Genomic DNA, 22,114 nt, shown 5'->3' with positions numbered 1-22,114 from the left:
TATCTAGGCACCTGGCCCTGGTAAGTAGTTGTAATACAGTGTGATAGACAAATTATGTGTAGCGAGAAACTTTATAAGGTGTGGATGTTTTTTTCAGAATTGCTGACGTTTCTCAGGCATTTCACATTACGGAATAATTTACAATGTGAGGGTGTCTGACCTAGAAGTGGTTTATCTCACATTGGCATTGTAAGCATGGCTCCAAGGTTTTGCACAATTGTGCCTATCTTTGGAATATGTGTAGTGTATTTCATTAAACTATAGAGAGAATACCTAGGGCCTAATAATGTGTGCACTTTGAGTGGCAAATGTATATCTTTCAACCTCTTGACTTAAAATCCTGAGTCATGTGACGTTTTGGAGATGGTAATCTTATTAAGGTGAACACAAAATTGTCTAGGGTGCATTATTGTGACTAACCTGAAAGAGAGAAAAAAAATATTCTTTCAGGCAGTCCAAGCTTTCAGTAGGAAGAAAGGGAACTATGGGTGCAGCTTTATATAGAAAGTTAATTCCTCAAAACAGAAAGAGTAATGTCATTGTTTTTCTGTTCAAAATTGCTTCTGTATGCAACAACAACACAAAATTACATTTATGCTGCTGGAAAAAGGCAGCACAGACTGGGAAAATATGAAATAGTGATGAAAAAAGAGTAAATGATACCTAGCACATTAATAAACAAAGCAGCAAAAATGGTTGTGGAAGATTTGAGGCTCAACGTAGAGGCAATATGGAAAGCATGTAGCCTTATGCCTAGAACAGTCAACGTCAAAGCTGGGAAAAAGCCTTGGCAACTCTGCTCAACATCCTGTGATTCTGGGCAAATCACTTAATCTCCTCATGCCTAACAAAAATGAATGTGTCCTCATGTAACAAATACTTGTGCTATGTAAAGCTCTCTGAATACTCAATATCTTCGAGTCTAGTTCGTGCTAAATAAAACTCTAAACCAAAAAAGAAAAACATTTAAAGTATTGATGCTTTATACAAACAGTATAACGTGAAAACATGCCACAAGAAAAATACCAAAACAATCAAGAAAAAATAGAGCAAATTTTTATAAATTATTTTACACCAAAACAACAAAAATCCAATCAGTAGAATAGGAGTTTTGAATTTGTTAACTTTAAGGTAAAAAATAGCACCTAAAAGTTCAATGCGCAAACCGCGGACATCTATTCGCTTGATACTGGTTCAAAGTCGAAATATTTGGCCGAACACGATGGAGCTCGAGTCAGATATATAGAGTGGATTTGGGCCTATTTGGCACTTACCTTCGGATTTAGAAGAAATTTCAGGAAAAGTTTTCTGAAAAGGTAGTAATTCAGTAGGACAAGTCTGAAAGCAGTTTCTGAGGAGGAGGCATCATCGATGGGGAGTAGCTGGATGAAGTACTGGTGAGATTTCCATACTTCAGTCTTAGTCTCTTTTATGGAAGTTGAAAGTCTCTTTAATGGAAGTTGAAAGTCTCTTTTATGAAAGTTGAAAATCTCTAGCGGATTGAGGTTGGAGGCTTTAGCTGACCAGGACTCCATAAAGCTGGATACCACTTGGGCGAAGGACAGCTGATCAGAATTTGCAGCTATGCAGAAGAACGTAGTGGGAGCTGTCGCAAAGTCCAGCCAATCGGCAATGCACCTTGAGCTGGTAGACGTCCAGGATGGTCACGATTTCCTATTGGTTCTTATAGCAGCTTTCCGCCAAACATTTTTTGACTCATAAGCTTTGAATTGTGGCTTTCTGGGCAACTTTAACACTACCAACAAGTGTTTAGGACTAGAGGGGCATCACTTGGGGGTTAGGACTCACTCTTGTATTCCTCCACCTCAATATTTTCCCAAAAGATGGGAGACTTATGACAACCACCCATTTCAAAAGTACATCCAAGAATTATTTACTCATGTACCAAAGCTTCCACCCCAAACATTTACGGGACAATTTACCGTATGGGCAATTTCTCCGCCTTAGGCGGAATTGCACTGAAATTGAAGATTTCAAACTTCAATCGAAAGATCTGCGAAAAACCTGAAAGCTCGTCAATACCCAGAGAGAGTAATTGATCAAGCTTTTAAGAGGGCACGCAATGACTGTAGGGAGAGCCTTTTGGAAGAAAAAATACCCAAAGAGGAAGAAAGAAGACCAATATGTATCACTACATATAACACAAGCTCTAACCAAGTCACCAAAATTGTAAACAAACACTGGAGGATTCTGTACAGTGGGGGCCTACAGATACCAAAACCTATGTTTTCTCATAGAAGGTGGAGGAGCATACGAGACATACTGGTGCACACCAGACCAAAAACTTTGAGTAACAACCCCAGTAAAAACACCGACTTCGTCCAAGGTCACCACCCGTGTGGCAAGTGCAGAGTTTGTTGTCTAACAAAAAAGAGCAAAAAGTTGACTTTCAGAAATGGCACAAGCTGGGAACAGAGCTGTTTTACAACATGTAACAGCCACAATGTGGTATATCTTATCACATGCCCATGCCTCCTTGAGTACGTAGGCATGACCAGCAGGGCCATAAAAACCAAAATAGGGGAGCACAAAAGTACTATCAAATGTCGTAGAGCGAGTACCAAATTAACGACACATTTCTTGGAAAGTGACACAAACCCGAAGATATCTCTTGGACTATAATTGAGCAAGTGGCAAGAGAAGAACACCTACTCGAGAAGGAACAGAGGTGGGTGTTCCATTTGGATACCAACAACACTGGCCTGAATGATGAGATACCTGGGGGACAGCTGTGACAAGCCATCAAGGCTTCCCCTGACCACCAGGATAGTAGGGTCCATATATGGATGAGAGCCGCTATCTGATATGGTAAATGTACCCATGAAAACTGGAATCACAGATATCAACGAATTACCAATGTAGTATACACGATAAAAGAATTTTCTTTTCTAGGAGTGGCGTTAATACGCTGGTACGTACATCATAGAACAATATGCTCAAGACACTATCACAGTGCTTACATGTCAATATGACCAATATGTGCCGTTTTGAACTAACGCCTCTATGTAAACATGACCGATATGTAGCCTTTTGAATAACACTGACTATCTGTACCCACAAAATCCTCAGCACCGTTATAACAATTTTGTCATGATCCCCTTTTGTAAATAAACGTCAATAGTGTCCGGCCAGCAACCAAACCACTGATGATCCAAGGGACCCATTGATAAGCCCCTATTTTACGATCATGTCTCTCTCATTTGAATATGAGCTCATAACAGCGCTGATGCAAAATTTGTTTATCACATGCCCCTAGGTGAACCAATTTCATTAACGCCTGAAAAGGACCAGCATCGATGTCGAATTTCACCCCCCCGAATAATTAGCATATGCATCTCCGATTTACGAGTATTCTGTTGCAGATATTACTATAGAACACACCTAATGCTCATAAGATTATTTTAACATAAATATGGAGCCAACATTGTCCACTCACAAAAACCTGCAACAACGATAGTGAAAAGACTTTATGATATCGTCTTTTTGCACCTCCTGTGCCACAACAAGCGGCCATTTTTGTTAGCGTACTAGTTTTCCTTCCCGCGAATTGAGGTGGTGAGGATGACTCAGCGTTTTCCACGCAGGTACAATCTGGGCATAAATAGATGGCCCCGGACAGCCCTCCCAGATCCCATGGAGCTGCTGAGGGGTAGGATTAAGGCTGATTATGGCTAGCGGTCACGTAAGTAAGACCTTGATTATGGGTCTTTAAAAAATTTGGTCAGACGTTAGAAACGGGCCACACTCGAAAACAAGCATCTCAAGTGACTTCACCATGCTTGTTTCTTTACAGTACACCACCCGATAAAAACCCTAAGATGCAGGCTCATGGGGCACGCAACATGTGAAATAACTGTATGTATATGTCATATGTATTTACTGATGAGTGTGTGCACAACTCGTGTTTTTCTGCCGTTTTTTCCTAATAACGGACTACTGAATGTTTTCTTTAAATAACATCACGTCTCTTCAATTTTAAAATGGAACCTTAAAAACAGACTTTCCTCTTGCGATCAAAACCCACATCGTATATGATCGCTGCTGGATGTGTGTGTGGAATGTTTCGAGGTTGGCACAACCATATGTGTGAGACTTTGGAGGGTTAATATACCCACTACACCAGTATTATGGAAAAATATATCACTGGTCCCTTTTTCTTCCGGATTGATTACGAGTAAATAAGTTCCACTATTAGATGGGTACTATGCCACAATGTGACTCACGCAACAAGGGGATTATGAGAACTATGTGTAGAGTTTTTATGTGTAATTACAAATTGTATTTTTCTTTTCCTTTTCTATTCACAGGGACCACACAGGTCAACCATTTGTTGCGCTTCACTATGGGCCCACTCAAGCCCAGAAGCTAAACCAAGCAGCCGATTTTTGCTACTAGGTTTTAGGACTTTAGGCATATTACATCTAATTAGAATTGAGTATTGTTAGTAGGGACCAATAGAGGTCCTGAGGAGTAAGCAGGAGGGGACTGCTTACGAAACATGTCATGTCGACCAAGTAGATAAGCGTATTTTGCCCTACTTAAAACCCCTTTTTACTGTTCCCAGCCAGAGAAGTCATTAAATCAATTTTTTCAACTAGCCAGGGAATTTTTAATTTGTAATTACTTTTCACTTACATAGGTCCCTACACTCCAATCACTATTCACTGTCCTCACACTACACATAGCCTATCGTCAAAAACTAAGTGCTCCTGCGTAGTTCGTTTGGTCGCAGCACGCCCCGCCCCGTAGAGGGACGGGAAGACCCCTATGATGAAGCATGACACTAAGGAATTCTTAGTGTGGGAGGGGCATTTTAAAAGCACATAGTGCTCTCCATTTGCCATTGGCAAAGAGAGCTTTTCTCACCACCTTTACTTATTGGTCCTAAGTTTGTACCTGGTTCATTTAATAAAGTAGGAGAAGTTTCTAGAAAATTATTTTGAAGTGCTTGAGCTTTCCTGGGGCATGTTTGATGGAGTCACTTAAGTCAGTGGTACAATAAGTGCTGAGGGTCAACCAGTAGCATTTAATTTCCAGGCCCTGGGTATATGATATACTACTTTACTACGGATTTTTAAGTAAAATAAATGTGCTTATTAGGTGTACACCAATATTAAGGAGTGAGCCTCTCAGGACCTGTCAGCAATCCAGTTGTGTGGGTCTTACTGGAGGTAAAAGGAGGGCTAGTTGGCCCCTAAGGACCATAAAGAGCTAAGGGGACTTCACCCCCAACTAGTAGTATGCCAGGAGGCGTGTTTGCTCATTAGTGGAGAAAGGGGGCATGGCCACAAAAAAAAGTTGCTGGAGGTAACAGGAGGGATAGTTGGCCCTCAAGGACCCTCCTTAGGCAATGGGACTTCATCTCCCTAATAGTAGTGGACGTGGGGTGTGTTTGCAGAGTGGTGAAGAAAGTGTGTGGTGTGGGACTAACTGGAAGTAACAGGTGGGGTAGTTGGCCCCAGAGGACATCCTTGGGGGACAACTACCTCTCCAATTATCTCCAGTAAGTCCCACACAGCGGGATTGCTTAGGGGTCTTCGGAGGCCATGCCCCCTTTTCCCACCACTCTGAGAACATAACTCATGGTGCACTGCTGGTTGGTGAATGATTTCCACTTCACTCCTGAGCTTTTGGGGGCCAAGAAGCCCTCCTGGTACCTCCTGTAAGTCCTACAAGTGGAATCCCAAGAGCTAGTCGGAGGTCCAGCCCCCTTTCGCCACCACTCTGCAAATGCGACTACTATGTAAAAAAAAATAGAAATATACTGAAAGACACCTAAGGTTACAGGGACGTTATAGTTAGGTATTGGCGTTTAAAAAAACCTTAGAAATTCACTGAAAAAAAACAAAGACCATTCACGCACAGTCACTCATAGAGCTACTCACTCATCTATAGAGTCAATCACAAGTTATTTACTCACCTAAATAGTTTGTGATGTATTTCTATAGGTTCTGTATCGATCCCCCTATTCCTGACCCTGTTCTGGTTAACAAGTTAACTAGCAGCCATCCCATGATGCAGAAACCGTTATCTGATTAAGCCACACCACGGCACAGGAACGCGTTATCTGATTAGGTCATAAAGCTTGCCATCTAATTAGACAAGCAATATTCCTCCAGCCCCTGATAAGGCATACGGAGTTCTCAAAACAAATCAAACCTATGACAACCTGGGAAAAACCCTGCGGCCATTGTTTTGATTTCACCGAGAACTTCAGCAAAAGAATGTGCTAATGACCAGTTCGTATGACATCCTTATTGACGTATCTATGTCCATCCTTACGTCAATCTCGGCACCTTACAGGTATAAATATTACCGATATTGCCTTAAGCAAACACACGCGGTGGTGACGAGATCGGAGCAGCGAGACTTGCCGAAGCCCAGCAGAGAGCGAAGCCCACTGGCGCTGCCCCGCCTTCCTGACGCGCTGAGAACGAGACGCTGCCTTTCTCCTGCCGAGAAATCCAGCTCCGGCGCTTCCGAGCAGCCCTTGCAGGCAGCCTGGAATATCGAGACCAAAGATGAGAGATACCATCCCTCAATCATCCTAGATTCAAGGTACGGAACTGAATAACCCATTGCAGAGAATTCTTGAATCAGTCACTTGGCAAAACAAACTTAACTTAAACTGCTACTTTCTATCCCCGCCCACGTATTAGGCTTAGGTCAGGTACACTGGGGTAGGCGTAGTTAGAAGCACCAGTTGAGTACGATTAGTCAAATGTTTATATGTATGTATCCATTTTATCCATTTTAAACCACCATATGGCTTAGAAACCATATACATGTTTTTACAGTATTATTTTATACTTCTGCTTTTATTGTATGCACTTTACTTAACCATAAGTATTGCAATAATATCGATTCATTTCTCTTGTACGAGAAAAGAGACTGATCAATAAATACCATCTTTTATTGAACACGCCCGTCTCTTCCTTTTCTCTACAAACTGGTGAAACTAAGAATGCACGTACTGACTGAGTAAAATAAGTTGTCTTTTGTTTTCACACGACTCTAGAGATACACTCTTGATTAGGGGAGAGCAAAGTTGTCATGTTCTATGGTTGTCAGAAACTAAATCCCTTCTTGTCTATCCAGGGAGGTTCAACTCCTCCTTGCCTATTCGAGAAAGTTTCTAGTGAACTCTGAGCTAGCTGGCAAACCCAAAACGTAAAGTCTAATATCGACAGTAGAAGACCTAGTTAACGTCTGGTCTAGGTCTATACTATTGAAGGTATTATTCCAATGCGCAGAGCCTATTGGGATAATAGGAACTACACTACATGGCGCCCAACGTTTGGAAAGGCGATAAAACTAACGCAAGACATTAGAGTAACTCAGTCGTGCTCTTTCACTCAGACCCTTTTTTCCCATAATACTCCAAAGACGTCTGGAGTGGGTGAAAAGTAATATCCGCCAAACCTCGCAGGAGGAGACTCCTATGTATGGTTCTTGGTTTAGTCAACGTTGAAGGATACACTGTTCCAAAATATTGTGCATCTAATCTTTGTTTCCGTAAGAAACCTGATCTGCAAACAAACAGAAAAACCTTCCTGTCGGTAAAATGGTAGACAGTGATGATGAAAGAGAGAGAGTTAGATTAGCAGCTGAACTAATAGAAGCTGATAATACTATGCAAGAAGCAGACCCGGATATAAAACTCATCCCGGTCAACATGTCGTGTATTTCTATAGGTCCTGAATCGATCCCCCTATTCCTGACCCTATTCTGGTTAAACTACCTAGCTAGTTAACTAACAGTCAGCCCATGAGGCAAGAAATCCCCCATGATGCAGATACCGTTATCTGACGCAGTCACACTACGGCACAGGAACGTGTTATCTGATTAGGTCATAACGCTTGAGATCTAATTAGACAAGCGACATTCCTCCAGCCCCTGATAAGGCATACGACGTTCTCATAACAAATCAAACCTATGACAACCTGGAAAATCCGTGCGGCCATTGTTTTGATTTCACAGAGAACTTTTGCAAAAGAATGTGCTAACGAGCAAGTCGTATGACATCTTTATTGACGTACCTATGTCCATCCTTACGTCAATCTCGGCACCTTTAAGGTATAAATATTGCCGACCTTGCCCTATGCAAACACACGCGTGGTGACAAGACGGAGCAGCCATACTTGCCGAAGCCGAGAGCAGAAGCAGACCCCGCTGGCAGCAGCCCCGCCTTCCTGACGCGCTGAGAGACGCGCTGCTATCTCAAGCCGAGAGACCCAGCACCGGCGCTTCTGGGCAGCCCTCGCAGGCAGCCTGGAATATCGAGAGCAGAGAAAGAGATACCATTCCTCATTCATCCTAACTTCCAGGTACAGAACTGAATAACCCCTCACAGAGAATTCTTTAGTTATTCACTTGGCAAAAACAAACTTAACTTAAACTGTAACTTTCTATTCCCGCCCACGCATTAGACTTAGGTCAGGTACACGGGGTAGGCGTATTTAGAAACACCAGTTGAGTACGTTTAGTCAAATGTATATGTGTATGTAAATATATTTTAATCCTTTTAAACATCATATGGCTCAGAAACCATATCAATGTTTTTACAGTATTATTTTATACTATTGCTTTTAATGTATGCACTTTACTTAACTATAAGTATTGCAATAATATCGATCCATTTCTCTTGTACGAGAAAAGAGACTGATCAATAAATAACATCTTTTATTGAACACGCCCGTCTCTTCCCTTTCTCTACATTCTGATGAGACTAAGAATGCACGTACTGACTGAGTAAAATAATTGCCTTGTGCTCACAAGACTCTTGAGATTGACTCTTGATTAGGGGAGAGCAAAGTTGTCATGTTCTATGGTTGTCAGAAACTAAATCCCTTCTTGTCTAATCAGGGGAGGTAATTCCTTCCTTGAACATTCGAGAAAGTTTCTAGCGAACTCTGAGCTTAGCTGGCAAACCCAAAAATTAAGTCTAGTATCGACAGTAGTAGACCTAGTTAACGTCTGGCCTAGGCCTTTACTGCTGTAGGTACTATTCCAATGCGCAGAGCCTATTGGGAAAATAGGAGCTACACTACATGGCGCCCAACGTGTTTGGAAAGGGCGATAAAACTAACGTAAGACATTTAGAGTAACTCAGTCGTGCTTTCTCACTCAGACCCCTTTTCCCAAATACTCCAAAGACGTCTGGAGTGGGTGAAAGGTTATTATATCCTCCAAAACCTCGCAGGAGGGAACTCCTATGTAAGGTTCTTGGTCTAGTCAACGTTGAAGGATAAAACAGTTCCAGAATATTGTGCATCTAATCTTTGTTCCATAAAGAAACCTGATCTGCAAACAAACAAAATAACCTTATTGACAGTAAAATGTCTGACAATGAGGAGGAAAGAGAGGCAATTAGATTAGCTACTGAAATAGCAGATGCTGATGCTACCATGCAAGCAGCAGACCCGAATATAACACTCATTCCGGTCATTAAAAGGAGATCTATAACCTTAAAACTTATAGAAAATGGACTGACACCTAGAGGTGGCACAGTCATATTCCTAATCGAGGCACACGAATATCGGCAGACAGAGGTATACTATACATGGATACATTTTCCAGCAGCAAATGCTGTAACAAAGTACTTCCACTATTACAAAGTAGAGGAACCTCCTGAAACGTACACTCCTTTCGAGGAGGTGGAAGTACCACTCAAATTCCAAGAGCATTTGCTCTTATTTGATGGTGCCCTAATACATAACAATCACATTACAAGGCTCGGTCCTTTAGGTAGACCAGGAGCAACGTGGCCGGTCTTAGCCGGATACACACCACATCCAGACATCGAAAGAATGCCTGCAGCAGAGCTGTTAATACAGCTAAAACAACTACTAAAAATTCATAGACAATTAGTTCAGTATGTAATGCGGACTTCAACAATTCAGCCAGCGATTAAACTACCACAGCTGACCCCTCACCAGGGGAACACAAATAAAATTACACCACAGAACATCCAATCCTGCCTAGGTAAAGTTCCAGCTAAACGGGAACAAATACCATTCTGGTTGGCACAGAAAATTACCCAAATAGAGGCGGTGTTTCCTGACACCACCCCATTAGAAAAACACAGGATTCTGACTATATGTCTCCCAATGGGAATCGCACCACACATAGAGGACTGTGACACTTGGGGTACAGTCTTTGCTTCAATCTACACAAAAACGCACGGTGTTCCATCCATTTCGGTAATACCAGATGTGTTAAAACAAATTCAAGATGAATACGGTCCAGAACCAGCTTTAACTCTTGGTATGAAATTACTGAAAGACTTCAAGCAGGTCTCGGCTATATTATTAGCCAACATAAAAGGTGAAGCAGCAAACGTGGCGATCCGCCAGAGGTTAAAAGAGACAGATATAGCAGACCAACCAGCTGAAATTGCCAGAATCATAGAAAAATCCTATGAAGAACTAGGCAGAGATAGTCTAGGTGGAATACCAGTAAAACCGCAACTGACTACAAGTCCAGAAAAAATATTTTTTAATAATAATAATTCACCAAAAAAGAACTGGGATGGGAACAAACAATCCAATCCTAAAGAAAAGAAGTTCCAGTCCAGAGGAAGGTCTCCTAGGCGAAGAGAGAAATCTCCAAACCAAAGACAGAGGTCACCGCAGAGTGACCCCTCTGGGAATAGATATAACCTTAGAAATAGGGATAATATTAAAAAACCTGATAGATATCAAGACATTGATACACGTCCCTCTCAATCTTTTCAGAATTCCTCGCAGAAATCGGAAAGAAGAGGACGATCAGAAGAGCACGCCAAGTCCAAAGACAAGGAACCTGCTCAACTGAAAAAGAAATCACAATTTCCAAAAAAGAAGGTAGCCAGTATCAAGGTAGTTAACAATGCCGAGAATACTGAGGACACAACTGAAAAACGGAGAGTGGGCTCAGACAATGCTAGACAGCGCAGCAGAGGTGAGCATAGCTCGCAAAGTCCTTATGAATCATCTGGAGACAGTGGACACGAATGAATACCTTCAAGTGGAAACTGCAGATACCAGAGTTAGCAAGCCCCACAAAATATACGAGATAACATTACGTATAGAGGGAGATAAGACTAGGAAAATAAGGGGACTATTTTGGGATAACCTATCCAAGGGCTATGACATCCTTCTAGCTGAAAAAGACTGGCCACCAGAGTTTGTCAGGGAGTGCCCTCATGGCGAAGAAGTAATTATGCCTGCCTTCTCGAATCAAATACCGATTCATAAAAAATATACACTTGCTAGAAAGTGGGCAGTGGCCTTAGCACCTGCTTTATATAAAAATCATGTAGGATGGGATGAGGATTCTCCTCCTCACAAAATCCAGTTAAAATCACAACCAACTGCACAAAGGCAGTACCCAATTAAGCAAGAAGCTAAAAAACAAGTAAATGAAATACTAGATCAGCTAGAATACCAGGGGGTGATTGAAACTTGCACCTCACAAATGAACAATCCTTTGTTTCCGGTCTCCAAACCAGACAATTCATATCGCCTAGTTTTGGATTACCGACACCTTAACACATGTTGCAAAACCTTTGCAGTGCAAAACTCACACAGTGCTGCACTAATGAATAACATAGTGCGCAAAAAATACAAAACAACCTTGGACATCTCCAATGGATTCTTTTGTCAAAACATAGCACCAGAGAGCAGATATTTAACAGCTTTCTCAGTAAATGGCACTCAAAAACAATTCTGTCGGTTAGCCCAGGGGTACAAGAACAGCCCGGGGGTATTCTCAGCGAGAGTAACAGAATTAATACAACTATATGATGATGAAGCATTATCTTATGTCGATGACATTTACTTAACAGATGATGACTTGGAGACTCACTTGAAAAGAGTGAACACCATAATACTTGGTTTTGCTGCAGAGGGTTACAAATTCAACTTCAAAAAATCCAGAATTGCCCATCTGACGGTCCTATTCTTAGGATATGAGTTATCAAGTGAAGGTAAAAGCCTGGCAGACAATTTCCTAGAGAAATGTGCCGTAATCCAAGCTCCTAAAACACTAAAAAACCTACAGTCAATTCTAGGCTTCCTAAATTTCGGAAGAACATACATTGCAAATTACGCAGAAAGGGTCAAACCCCTTTATGATCTAATTAAACCAGACTTTAAAAGATCCAGTTGGACTCAAACACACACAGAAATTTTGAGATCCTTACAAACAGACATGCTAATTAAGACAAAATTAGAAACCCGTGATAATACACGCAACCTTGTGATCCGAGTCATCCCAGGGAGATGCGGATTCACATACCTGACCTCTAATGAGGGAGAAAAGGTACCAATTGCATTCAAATCACACTTGTACACTAAGGCTGAAATGAAATTTAGCCCAACGGAAAAAATTCTTACAGCAACACAGACAGCTATAGCAAAAGAACGAGCCCTGGCACAAGGTAAACGAATAATAATCGTGACACCAATACCAGCCTTAGAGGCGGTAACAAAGGCAAGCATTCCAAATTCTAAAGCACTCCATCCAAGATGGATACAATGGGCTAACTCTCTTGCTGCAACAGACGTGATGTACGAATTTGATCCTTATTTAAAAACACAAGAATTTCTCCAATATGAATTTGAATGTCCTCCGCCAACCGAAATTCTGCCTCTAGATGACTACGGCTGTATAATATATACAGACGGATCAGCACAACCCGCAGTAGGGGGTAAACAAGCTTACAGTGCTGCGTGCGCGATTGTTAAAGGTCGTTGGCACGAAGGGAAATTTAAACCAACCCTCACTAAAACACAATCCCTAGGAGATTGTACAGCTCAGCGAGCTGAATTACTAGCATTCAAGATGGCGCTTGAAAATACCGATCGAGAATTCCCCACGCTCATAGTGTGCGATTCGTATTATTGCGTTCAATCTTATAATGAATACTTGCAGATCTGGCTTCAGAATGGTTTCAAGGATGCGAAAGGTGGCACAATCAAGCATAAAATGCTCTGGGAACAAGTAGTTCTTTTACAAAAAGAACTACCAAAGACTCACGTGATACATACACTGAGTCATCAACGTGATGGCGTTCACGTTGCAGGGAATTCATTGGCTGATGAGGCCGCGAAGGCAGCTGTGCAAACGGCTTCCGTAGCTGCCGTCACCCGGTCAAAAACAAAAATAGACAGTGAAATTTTACAAGCTGTCAGCGCTTCAGAAAAGGATTCGATAGAACCACTCCCTAAAGGCTTTCCAGTAAAATACTCATACATAACTGATACAAACAATGTTCCTTTTGCTCGAATCCCTGGAGTGGGGGATAGGGCAATTCCAAACATGGAACATAGGTTAGGACTGATAATAGCGGCACACGAAGGGCTTGCTTCTACCCATGCTGGCGTCTCAGCCACTGTATCATTATTAAAACAGAGATACTGGTGGCCACAAATGAGAAGACAAACAAGGAACTATGTTCTAGCATGTGAAATATGTCAAAAAATGAAAGTATCAACTGTGAGACGTCCAGCACAGACGCCCCTTCTAATCTCGGATAAACCATTAGCCTGTGTTTATCTAGACCACTGCGGTCCCTTACAAAGGGATGGTAACTATAAATATATCTTGGTCGCAGTGGACTCATGCACGAGATTCATATGGATGTGGCCCCAGCGAACGGCTGACGCCAGAACTGTTATAAAAGATTTGCGAGTCTTTATCGGCACATACGCAATTGGCATTCTGCATTCGGACAATGGTCCTGCTTTTAGCTCTCGGGCTTATAAGGAGGCCATGGTCAGCATGGGCGTGCAATTGCGGTACTCTTGTCCATTTCACCCTGAGGGGAACGGAATTGTTGAAAGAAAAAACCGTGACATAAAGCAATCTATAACGGCAAAGGTATTAGGTTCGGGAGCTGGGTGGGTCAAACATCTAATAAGTGTCCAACGTAGTCTAAATAACTTGCCAAGAAATTCTCTGAAGGGATTCAGTCCGTACGAATTATTATTCGGAACTAGGATGTTGATCTCTGACCTTGATAGTCAGACTTCAGTGGTAATAGAAAAAACCTTTGATGTCAAAGACCGTTTGGCTATTTTGCAGGACTTAAACAAAACAAGAAAAGACCTGAGCAACATACAGTTGAAACAACAGCCAACAACCACTGAAGAATCACCACCTGTCCCAGCAAGACCTGTCTGGATTCCAAAAGTCGGGGATCTAGTCAGGGAGAAGATCGCGGTAAAGAAGGAATTTGGGCCTTCTTACAGAAAAGCAGTTCCTGTCTTGTCTGTCAACGGGACAAGATCAGTTGTACTACCGCCACTTGCTGGAAAAAAGGAGAACCGAGTTGTATCCATCGACCTGGTAAAACCACAACATGTGGCCAATAACAAACAGTAGGCCAAGTGGACTCCCAATAAGTAGCAGAACACCAAGGTTTGCTACCAGTACAGAGGTCCTAACAAAAAGGCTCATCACATTCGAAACGCCTAAAGAAGAACAAGAAGGACTATGCAACAATGCAATAGAACTCAGACCTCTGAAAACCCAAATAAAGACATTTAGCAGAGACACACCAATCTACAATGAAGTTCCAAGTGAAAATGCAAGAAACAAAAATCCTGAACCAATTGGAACAATTGACAGAACTCCATCTGGTTACTTCATCAACTTCGATGATTCCTCTGAAGGTTTCAGTGAACAAAAGACACAGCCATCATCAAAATCCTTTAAAGACAAAGCTAAGGAACTTTTGAAACAACTGAAAGAAACATATCTGGCTACTCCATGGATTGAATTTTGGGTGGGTTTTGGTGCATTTATCCTCATACTTTGGCTCATCATGGTATTTACCTTGGGACGCTTCATTGAGGGAAAATATGCTAAAATGGACACAGCAAGTCAGAACATCAACTTGGTCCTCAAACCACACACATCTTCACACGTCGAGAAAAGAGAACTTTCTTCAGAACTTTCTTCAGCCAACTTCACAGCAATTCCAATACCTGGTGGGGTAGCCTGGGACAACACTGACTATGAAATTTATGGTCCGGTCGAGATCCTGAAATATCCACACCAAATCAAGATCTCCTTGAGTGACTTTGCAAAACCAAACTCATTTGCTGATGATTGGGACTTCGAGAGTATAAACAATATGATGTCTGACTTAGTAATGTCTGCTAAATTTACAAAACATGATTATTTGCAAGGTTCTACAAATTATGATAGTATGTATTGCTATAACCATTATGGTAACCATTTCTTGCATAAATCTGCACAACCTAGAAATGTTTTAAATTATAATCAATGGGAACATTGTGCTACACCTCCAAAAGGGAGCTCTAGAACCGTTTATGACAAATATTCATATTTTTCAGGTTTTAACATAACTAATGCTGAAACATTTTATTACAAATTGTCAAACAAGACAGGGATGAAAACCATGATAACCAACACAAAATTGATATATTCAGATTCATTCTTTGAAAAAATGAATACATTTGGATTTGATTATTGGGACAAAAATGTTGATTTGAAAAGTGTTTGGGGTACAAAAGAATGGCAAGTACAGGGTATAGAAGCTTTGTTTAGAGCCTGCATGATCCCAGAACAAATGATATTTCTAAATGACACTGTTCAACAAACCACCTGTCTTGGCTTAGCCAAAATCAAAGATTTAAATAACCTGTCTATTCCAAAGCCAACAATGTTTAACAATAACTCTGATACAGATGAAGGAATAGACATAAACCATATACTTAACCAAAACAGAACACATCCTGATTGGAAACAATGGTTGATCTGGCCCACAGATACAAATAACTGTCAAGATAGATTCCTGAATAAAACACAGGGTTTCAAAATGACCAGGCCAGACCCTAGATATCCTCAAAGACATCACCCAGGGATAATAACAACCTACAGTGTGGGCAAATTATGCCTTCAATGGCTACAAACTTCCACACTGCCTGAAATTAAGCAACACCTAACTTTACTTACTGATGGTGCTGACTTGCGTGATTTCATAATGGGACCACGCAAACAGCGTCAAAAGCGTTTCATAGCAGCCTCTGTATATGCAGCATACAATGAGGCCTGGAAGGTTACACAAATTGAAACAGCAGAGAGAATACGTGAAATTGATCGTATTAATTTGGAAAAATCACTTTCTGTAGTGGACAATGGGTTAATGACTCTGTCCTCCAGAATATTTTCATTGGACAGCATTGTGTCTTCAGCAATCGATATATTATCGCAAGACTTACTGTTATTACAACATGGTCAGTCACAATTGCGCTCTATTGTACAGCTTGGCTGGACGTTACAAAATCTGCGTTCAGGCTATGTGCCTTGGCGTTTAATCAACACAACGTCACTATTCCAAATCTTTAACCTTACTGATAGACAAATCGGTATGGCGCAGAAGGGTGCTGATTATACAATCTTGAGCATTGAAAAACTAGAAAGATTACCAATGACAATGTCAGAACGACCTGTCAGTGAATGGATAATCCACGGAATCATAAATATTCCAATCTCAACCTTCAGGTTTCAATACTGCCAAAAATATATACAGGCTGTCATGTACGAGAAATTGGGAAAGGGGTACCTTAAAACAACTTGGAACCTGCCCTATTCACATGCATGTGTCAGTAACAAAGGACAGAAAGTGTTTCTTAGTGGCAACAATTGTGCTATGTCACTAAGCGGCACGCTTCTGTGTAACGGTATTAGTTTGCACGGAGCCTGTGAAGGGAATTCATACAACCTTTCATGTCACCAGCAAGGCGCACCTGCAACTGAAATAGAACCATTCTTTCAAAGACTCTATAATGGGAGTTACGTTCTTATTGTAGACCGCAGATGTTGTAGTCTTATGCCCGGGACTCCTTATCTCGTCACCACGACGGCGAAGGTCAAGTGCTGTGGACGTTCTTTGTTCCCCAGCTCCTTACCAGACAGGGAGGCAAGGGCATGGCCCGGTTTGAAAATTACTTCTATTCGAATAGACACTTTAAGCAGAATGAAAACAGTGCTTCTTCAGACGCCTACAAGGCTCACGTCATCTAAAGAAACGTATGATCTACAAGTCGCAAGGACGACTGCAGAGATACATACATTATTATCAACTAATTCCCCCGTACATTTCGCGGAAATCCTGAGCGAAATCTTAAATATTTCTGATACCACTGGGGTCTCAAAGGTATTTAAGACAGTATTTTCGATGGCATTAACACCATTCAAAGCCATACTGGGTATTTTTCCAGATTTCGTCCATTCGATTTTTGGCGGACTTCCCCTGATCCTGGGACTAATTGCAGGAATCCTATTCCTAGTCCTTATTTTTCGTTATGGCAACCCATGTCACAGATCAAACTCTCGCGACAATGGAAGATACGATCCTAGCCATTGGATACCGGGACCGGATATCAAAAATCCTGGGACTCTCCCGGCTTAGAGACCTAAACATGACTTGGTTTCTATCATTTCGACCAATGTGGCAAAGGTGTGTTTTACCTGTACTAAGGTGTCTGCTATGCGGAGAAGAATGCGTGTTAGACACCTGTCTGACGCTACAATCGGATGCGCCGGTGGATGCAGATACACTGTTGGTTCCTACCAAGGTTCACGCACTGTGCTGCCCTCAAAGGCTGCCAATTCTGATGACGGCATTCCTGGAATCTTCACCACTACGATTGAAGAGTAGTGAAGTTCAAGATGAAAGCAGCATCGAACACGTACAACCTTCTGTCAGCAATGCAAATCAGAATGTCAATGGAGACAATCATGCGCACGAATGCATGGTTACCCCTATTTCCGACTTAGTGGAACTTTCCCATGAAGCTGTTGACAGTTTTTTCGAAAGCCTGAATGATATGATGTTCTCTCCGGAACAGAAATAGAGACTTTTGAGTAAACTCGCACACGGCGTTCCCTGAATTCGGCCTTCAACCTTTAAAAATAAACCGCTATATGTATCAACAAACCATTTTGCATTTCCTAAATAGCGAATTTTAAGGAATCGCTATTTAGGAAATGCAAAACGGTATGTATGTACAAAATCGCTTTCCAATAGCGATTCCTTAGCATTCCTTAATTTGAGATTAGCAAATTGTCAATCGCAAATTACCCCTTCATTTCTATGGGCCAGGAGGCCCATAGGAATGAAAGTGCAATTTGCATTTTGCACTTTGCTGATCGCAAATTAGGGATGTTTCCAAGGGTGCAGGGGTGTCTCAAGAACACCCTGCTGCACCCCTGAAAAAGACATTTGGGGGCATATGGCGCACATACATGCCCTAAGGGCATGTATGGGCGTCATATGGCACCTTTGGTTTTTATCAAAAATGATTTTTGATAAGAATTCGCAAATTACCACCAACTAGAAGTTGGTGGTAATTTGCTACTCCTTAATGGCATTTTTTGCATTTTATTTGTTTGATACATTGCATTTAAGGAATCGCAAAATTTGCAATTCCTTAAGTGCAATCGCAAAATAAGGATTAGCAAATTTTGCTAATCCTTATTTTGCATCAAACTTGTTTGATACATTCCATTTGTCTATTTAGCATTCGCTAAGGCCGAAATTCGCAGAATTTCGGCCTTTGCGAATGCTAAATAGCTTGATACATATAGCGGCTAGTCACATGAACAATTACAATCCAGTTCACGGACAGCAACTTTTTTCAGCAAGCCCTTAAAATATTTTTCTATATATTTTTTCCCCGGGACACTGATCTTCTGCTTAAAGTAAGAAACTATTCCTAGAGAACTAAGATTTCTATTTTAGATACTTTATATAGACTTTAGCTGCCCGCTGGTATGTTCACAAATATTTTATTATGTGATGAAATGGTCTCGACCTTCCTTTCTGTATAGCTATATTAAGAGCCATTTCATGTGTATTTCTCATATACCAAAAAGCAATAATGCATTACAATGCGTGTTTACTTTTGCATTTAATTCATAGCTTAAGTGCATACAATATATATGACTGCAATTTTTCAGTATATTTGAAAATTTCGAAATGCATTTATGTATTTTGGGGTGGTAAGGTATACACTATACTCTATAGTATGTTGTACTATGTTATACTATGCATAGATTAGTAGATATGACCATAGTTAGCGTGGAGTGGGTGTCGTGTATTTCTATAGGTCCTGAATCGATCCCCCTATTCCTGACCCTATTCTGGTTAAACTACCTAGCTAGTTAACTAACAGTCAGCCCATGAGGCAAGAAATCCCCCATGATGCAGATACCGTTATCTGACGCAGTCACACTACGGCACAGGAACGTGTTATCTGATTAGGTCATAACGCTTGAGATCTAATTAGACAAGCGACATTCCTCCAGCCCCTGATAAGGCATACGACGTTCTCATAACAAATCAAACCTATGACAACCTGGAAAATCCGTGCGGCCATTGTTTTGATTTCACAGAGAACTTTTGCAAAAGAATGTGCTAACGAGCAAGTCGTATGACATCTTTATTGACGTACCTATGTCCATCCTTACGTCAATCTCGGCACCTTTAAGGTATAAATATTGCCGACCTTGCCCTATGCAAACACACGCGTGGTGAGAAGACGGAGCAGCCATACTTGCCGAAGCCGAGAGCAGAAGCAGACCCCGCTGGCAGCAGCCCCGCCTTCCTGACGCGCTGAGAGACGCGCTGCTATCTCAAGCCGAGAGACCCAGCACCGGCGCTTCTGGGCAGCCCTCGCAGGCAGCCTGGAATATCGAGAGCAGAGAAAGAGATACCATTCCTCATTCATCCTAACTTCCAGGTACAGAACTGAATAACCCCTCACAGAGAATTCTTTAGTTATTCACTTGGCAAAAACAAACTTAACTTAAACTGTAACTTTCTATTCCCGCCCACGCATTAGACTTAGGTCAGGTACACGGGGTAGGCGTATTTAGAAACACCAGTTGAGTACGTTTAGTCAAATGTATATGTGTATGTAAATATATTTTAATCATTTTAAACATCATATGGCTCAGAAACCATATCAATGTTTTTACAGTATTATTTTATACTATTGCTTTTAATGTATGCACTTTACTTAACTATAGGTATTGCAATAATATCGATCCATTTCTCTTGTACGAGAAAAGAGACTGATCAATAAATAACATCTTTTATTGAACACGCCCGTCTCTTCCCTTTCTCTACATTCTGATGAGACTAAGAATGCACGTACTGACTGAGTAAAATAATTGCCTTGTGCTCACACGACTCTTGAGATTGACTCTTGATTAGGGGAGAGCAAAGTTGTCATGTTCTATGGTTGTCAGAAACTAAATCCCTTCTTGTCTAATCAGGGGAGGTAATTCCTTCCTTGAACATTCGAGAAAGTTTCTAGCGAACTCTGAGCTTAGCTGGCAAACCCAAAAATTAAGTCTAGTATCGACAGTAGTAGACCTAGTTAACGTCTGGCCTAGGCCTTTACTGCTGTAGGTACTATTCCAATGCGCAGAGCCTATTGGGAAAATAGGAGCTACACTACAAACATAAGAAGATCTATAACGTTAAAACTTATAGACAATGGACTGACACCAAGAGGTGGTACAGTCATATTCGTAATTGAGGCACACGAATATCGGCAGACAGAGGTATTCTATTCATGGATAAACTTTCCAGCAGCAAATGCTGTAACGAAGGAGTTCCACTATTATAAAATAGAGGAACCTCCTAATGAGTACACTCCTTTCGAGGAAGTAGAAGTACCACTTAAATTCCAAGAGCACCTGCTCTTGTTTAATGGCGCCCTAAAACATAATAATCACATCACCAGGCTCGGTCCACTAGGTAGACCAGGAGCAACGTGGCCGGTCCTAGCCGGATACACACCACATCCAGACATCGAAAGAATGTCTGCAGCAGATGTTTTAGTACAACTAAAACAATTAATTAAAATATATAGACAACTAGTCTAATATGTAATGCGGACTTCAACAATCCAACCAGCAATTAAAAATCCACAGCTGACCCCTCATCAGGGGAACGCAAATAAAATTACACCACAGAACATACAGTCCTCCCTAGGTAAAGTACCAGCTAAACGGGAACAAATACCATTCTGGTTAGCACAAAAAATTACCCAAATAGAGGCGGTGTTTCCAGACACCACCCCTGTGGATAAACACAGGATTCTGACTATCTGTCTTCCAATGGGAATCGCACCACACGTGGAGGACTGTGACACTTGGGGTACAGTCTTTGCTTCCATTTACACAAAAACACATGGAGTTCCATCCATGTCAGTAATACCAGATGTGCTAAAACAAATTCAAGACGAATACGGTCCAGAACCCGCTTTAACTCTTGGTATGAAATTACTAAAAGACTTCAAGCAGGTCTCGGCAATATTACTAGCCAACATAAAAGGAGAAGCAGCGAATGTGGCGATCCGCCAGAGGTTAAAAGAGACAGATATAGCAGACCAACCAGCTGAAATTGCCAGAATTATAGAAAAATCCTATGAAGAACTAGGTAGAGATAGTTTGGGTGGAATACCAGTGAAGCCCCAACTAATTGAAAGTCCTGAAAAAATATTTATTACAAATAATCTAAACAGTCAAAAGAAGAACTGGGATGGAAACAAACAATCCAATCCAAAAGAAAAAAGATTCCAGTCCAGAGGAAGGTCTCCTCGGCGGAGAGAAAGATCTCCGGACCAAGGACCCAAGTCTCCCCAAAGGGAGCCCTCTGTGAAAAAATACAACCTTAGAAATAGGGATAACATAAAGAAACCGGATAGATATCAAGATTTTGATACACGTCCCTCTCAATCTTTTCAGACTTCCTTGCAGAAATCGGAAAGAAGAGGACGATCGGAACCCAGGGAAGGGCACGTCAAGTCCAAAGACAAGGAACCTGCTCATCCAAATAAAAAATTACAGTTTCCCAAGAAGAAGGTAGCCAGCATTAAAGTATTCAACAATGCCGAGAATACTGAGGACACAGCTGAAAAACGGAGAGTGGGCTCAGACAATGCTAGACAGCGCAGCAGAAGAGAGCATAGCACGCAAAGTCCTTATGAATCATCTGGAGACAGTGGACACGAATGAATACATTCAAGTGGAAACTGCAGACACCAGAGTTAGCAAACCTCACAAA

This window comes from Lissotriton helveticus, chromosome 1_1 (assembly GCF_964261635.1).
Source record: "Lissotriton helveticus chromosome 1_1, aLisHel1.1, whole genome shotgun sequence".
Taxonomy (NCBI): Eukaryota; Metazoa; Chordata; class Amphibia; order Caudata; family Salamandridae; genus Lissotriton; species Lissotriton helveticus.
This window is presented reverse-complemented; position numbering follows the sequence as displayed.